General features: G+C 33.7%; 1 long non-coding RNA gene across 1 annotated transcript; it reads right to left on the bottom strand.

Annotated features, from left to right (window-relative positions):
- Positions 1 to 2,720: 2,720 nt before the first annotated feature.
- LOC123545647 (uncharacterized) lies at positions 2,721 to 4,725 on the bottom strand. The gene is made up of 3 exons (XR_008366916.1): positions 4,454 to 4,725; positions 3,679 to 3,850; positions 2,721 to 3,386 (listed from the first exon to the last, which is right to left on the bottom strand). It is a non-coding gene; the product is annotated as an uncharacterized LOC123545647 (long non-coding RNA).
- Positions 4,726 to 5,400: the final 675 nt, after the last annotated feature.

Raw genomic sequence — 5,400 nt, 5'->3', positions numbered from 1 at the left:
AAGAGGCATTTCTACAAGTGACGTCAATTCATTCTTTCTTGTAAAATTGGTTAAACCTATATTTCCATATGAGTTTTGTGATCGGTATTTTGTATCACACATGAGCTCAGCATTCATATCTCCAAGAAAAATCAAAATACCAGATTCAGCATACGAATCACAGATTGCTTGCAACGTATTTAAACATTCTGCATAGTCTGTATATGGGTAGTTAAGTGACGGCATGTAAACACAAAAAGCAAATATTCTAATATCATTTTTACAATAGATTTCAATGCCTATGATACGTTCATCTGAAACCTCTTCCATATGTCTAATTGAAAAAGTTAGCGATTTTTTATATAAAATCGAAACACCACCTTTACCACAGTTCAATGAACCATATAGGATTACATTTTGGTCACATTCAGTAAATTCATTATAATTTGTATTCAGTGATTTGATGAAATATTTTGAGTGTTCGAAAAGTTTATGTTCAGTAATAAAGGCACAGTCAATATCATTATGTCTAACAGATTGCTAAGTGAAGCAGCTGAGGACATGATTCCGCGTACATTCCACGCAAAAAAGCGAATTTCATCTTGCGATGTGAACTTTACTGGATTTTGTTTTTGTTTGCACATGGTTAGTTATCAATATCAACGTCTCCATTATAATCGTAATTGGCATCCTGATTAGTATATCTAGTTCCAGTGTTGTTGTTGTTTTCTTTGTATTGCTGCCATGCGTTTTTGGAGAGCCATTGTCTGCAGCGCGTGAACTGTGGCCAAAAGCGAGAAGCTTCTGGTATATACCCTTCATAGAACGGTACAGTAACTTTTTCTGCTTGATCGCGAGATTTACTCGGGAAAAGTGCTAATTGCAGTGGACTGACTCCACGGACTACCAGATATTCCTCAAGACCTTCCTCAGCCGAGTCCGGGTCTATGCCACCAATATAATATGTTTTAGTCCTGCCACGATATCTCGCTTTGAAAATTGCCTCCCTTTTTGGCCACTGTACCGTTTCATTTCTATTTTGTGAGATAACGGTCTGTATTTTTGACCCTTTAAAGTCGGACTGGTGGTTTAACTCTGTTTTATGTTTGTTACGTTTGTCACTTTGAACACTGTTGTCTCTGTTATCTAGTTCGTCCTCTAGTCCAGGCATTTTTCTAGTGTCTTTGTTTGAAGATTTCATATCTTGATTTGTGTAACATCTCTCCTATATTTTTGTCATTGGGTATGGTTGCTTGCGGGTTTTTAGGTTGAAACCGCGAAGCGGTTGAGACCTATAACTACCGTATTTCAGAGCTTGCACCTAATAACAGGCAAAACTTCTAAAAAGCAAGCTTGAACGTAAGGGGCGTACATTCAATATCAAAATGAATAATCAAATATAAAGTGATGGGTAAGATCAGGATCAAATTTATTATTACTCTGCATAGGCCTTTTCCAAGACGTCAAAAATCAATGGGAGACAGTAGTCATCTAAACCAGCCCGCTTAGCGCAATAGGTAGAGCGCCGATCTACGGATCGCAGGGTTGTGAGTTCAATCCATATGACTATTTTATAAAATAAAAAAAAAAACATTATATTTGAAACCATTTATCTTCCACCTCTGACTCATGTGGTTAAGTTGGCAGTTACTTGAAGTTTCTAGCAGAGAACAGGTTTTTACTGGTACAAAACACATGGACACTGGTATGGTTTACAGCCCGGCGTTATATAACTGAAATACTGTTGAAAACAATGTTAATCCCAAAACAAACACACAGTAGTGAACTTGCAATTCCCTTTGAGTTATCTGAAAAGGAGTTTGCACTGAATAGAATTTCAGCAACTTTTGTATCAATAAATCTGAAAACATAGGGAATGCTACACACTCATACAAGACAAATCACTTATGTTCAAAATGTGATAGAACGTCATGTTAAACTGTTTTGTTGATGTGGCTCATGCAACAGAAGATGCAGACATGACATTTCAAGAAATTACTGGTGGAACACTAACCATTAATAGCAAAATATATAAATACATTCCATGAATTTAGGTAACATACCAAAGATATTTAAGAAAGTGCAAATACGATCTTTGTTAAAGAAACATATGCTAGAACAAACAGCCACTAAAATAACATACAAGTTTGTATTTCACCTCCCACAAATTTAAAAAGGTTTGAGACAGTAGCTGATATACAGTAAGAGCACAATCCAGAAAAGAACAAATCCTTGAGGGACTGCAATCTACATATAGAAAAATTCAGTCAACTAAATATGCGCTAATGAAAAACCAGGTTGACCTAACAAAGTTCCAGACCAACATTATTCAGCCCCATGACCAAACTACATGTATGTTACAAGCCGTACTACAACCATGACCACTGACAATCTGACTGTTTTTTTTTTCCATTTTGAAGTCCGATGTCATTTATCCAAGCAATCACTCTGAAATAGTGTGCATTGATGGGGAGATATGTTTACGAAATACAGTGTACCTACTGTTCACAAACTAAATCCCAAAAGTTACAATATATTTACCGCTGGTGAAAAAGGAGATGCTATGGAATTATTTGTTGTTACTATACCAGCACTTCATAATTGTACTTCTATTTTAAGCCTATACAAGCTACAATTAGGTTTGACCGATACTATTACATGCTCAAACGTAATGCTGATAGAACAGAAATAATAGTGTAATTCCAAGTACTGTCAGTGTTAACATGTTGAGAAAGCGCCCCAAACGAAAAAAACAGGGTAACAAACTACTATAACAAACAACTAATCGTATACAGTATACCATTAGTATAGAATTAGTAAAAATTTCACATGCAAATGAGCTAATAGTATACTATAACAAACTACTATCAAGATACTATTACTAATCAAACTGTGTAATGATATGCAAATTGATTGCAACGGATGGTCAATAGTATACTAATTATATACTGCAAATACTATACCAATTGTATACTCTTAATACTATACTAATTGTATACTGTTAATAGGTCATTTCACAGTAGTGAAAAAGCCACTTTAAGTATTCAACTCAAAACATAAAAAGATGAAACGTAGCAGAGAATTCTTTGTAAATAATTTAATTTACAGAATTCAAAATAATAACATGAAAATGACTTTTACATGACAAATTAGAAACGAATGATAGAAATACCTTTGAAGCTTTCTAATCTGCTAAATATATATAAAATTCAAAATAAGAATTATTCCATTAAATGCAACTGCCGTTTAACACTAGAGAAGTATACACTGAAGTCATTTTCACTGAATATTTATTCCTTTTTTGGCAAACTTATTGGCGTATATCCAATTCTTTCTGTTATTTCCAGATTCCGCCTAGCATCAGTTGGCTGCACCATACTTCTTTTTACACCACATTGTCACATAGTCTGAAAAGTTGAAAGAGCAAACTAACAGCCACATTTACAATATCATAATATGTCTTAATTTAATGTAAAATGTTTAATGTGGTAACAGAAAATTACACTGTAAAAGTAATCAACATTACCAAAATACTAATTATGTCATCGGTCTTTAAGATAATTAGCCGTTACTTCCACATGAAGTTCAGCGGGTTGCACTAAATGTAAATATTTGCCATAGTCAATGTTACAAAATTGTGAAACCAACAAAATAAAAATCCTGAATTAATCAAAAGTAATATAAAATATTTATTTTTACCTTTCAGGTCTTCCACTTTCGTCGGGTTTTAGGGTAGTCAGTGTTTAATCGCCAGGGTTTGATTTTCCCAGCCCAATGCCCGTACATGCAATCATCTCCTCCAATAGAAAACAGCACTTGATAATTTATTGTCCGGTCGACCATCAGGTCACTTATCAATGATCAGTCTCACCTGCAAAAGTCAAATAGATAAGACAATTGATGCAGCTGTTATTTACAAATAAATATGAGGCCATCTCTCACCGATTAAAATGATCAGATGATAGAAAATAATACAACCCAGTCTGCAATTTTCAGTTTGCATTGTTCACGGTGCTTCCGAGGAATCTACTTTCCTGATTTTATTTTACATAAGTTGTAACACATTAAACGATGAACAAGTTAAAAATATCAATCAAAACTACATACAAAAACTTCTATTGAACAATCGTTTACCTTTGTAAATTCAAATCTAAAAGCAGTCCTCTAAGTACGAATCCGTAGGGGACGAAACGGTCAAATGTTTCGGACTAATATTGGGCAGTGTAGCTAATTATTTCGCATACAGACGGAAGAAATGATATATTGTTACATATAATATGTAATAATACTTTGAATTGAAGTCAAATAGTTGTGTTTAAACTAAAGAATAACTCGTTTTCTTTGTGCTACCGGCGCTGTAATAATTTTCGATCTTTCGTACCCTCTGTTAAGCTACAAAAGATTTGTACACTTCTCGCTAAGGTTTTTAATTCTGAATGATAATAAATAATAATAAATAACTTAAAACACTCACCACATGTTATGATTAAACAATCATTTCATTTTAATCGTTTCCATGCTTTTTAATCAACAGTTATATAAATCAACAGTTACATTGATTTTTGACGATACTGTGTATCCTCTTGTTTTCACAAATTTCAAAATGGCAGCCGACCTGAAAACATGCGCGACCTTTGGGTTTTTCCGAAAGTTGCTATTTTCAGAAACAGATGCGACCCGGTAAATAGTGTTTCCAAAACAAAAGTTTTGAACTAAATTAAAGTTAAGAAAGTATATTTTGCATTGATATGTGAGGCTTGTCTGAAAACTTCGTATTTTTTAGAAAAACAGGTGACACTTAGGGGAACTATACTTCTTTGCGTGGAAGTATCGTATTGCCACAAGTTATAAGGCATTCAAATTCCCCCTTTCTGATTGGATAAGAGGTCATTAACATTTATAGCTCGATTGTTTATACTTTATTACCAGTCATTCTGCAAGTGTACATGTGTGCTCGCAATTTGCTGTTGGATAACAAGATTATAAATCCGGTAATATGGCAATAAAAGAACAAATAAAATACATATTGTAAATAATTTCATTAGCCTTTCAAACATGAATATTTTGTTTTGATTTAGAGTAGTTTGATGATTTTACATGAAAATGTTTCGGCTGGAACAATCTTCTTCCCAGGTTTAGGCTACAGCCTACAGGTATCCGGGGTATTTACCTCGACGCCAGCTGGTGTCAGATTTCGAGATCTGCACCTTGTATATTTAAACATAGTTAATATTAAAACATGTGTTTTATACTTCTTTGATTGAAAAATATCTTATGAAAATGTCAAAGTACATTTTCATTGCTGTAAATGTTTCCAAAATTTACTGCTGTAAGGAAATAAGAAAGATGCATTAATCTAAAACAACAACAAAAACCATTGCATGATGTGATAGATCACATTTAATTAGAAGATTAATAATA

Source organism: Mercenaria mercenaria, chromosome 14 (assembly GCF_021730395.1).
Source record: "Mercenaria mercenaria strain notata chromosome 14, MADL_Memer_1, whole genome shotgun sequence".
NCBI lineage: Eukaryota > Metazoa > Mollusca > Bivalvia > Venerida > Veneridae > Mercenaria > Mercenaria mercenaria.
Note: the sequence above shows the minus strand (reverse complement) of the source record. Positions and strands in the feature narration are given on the sequence as shown.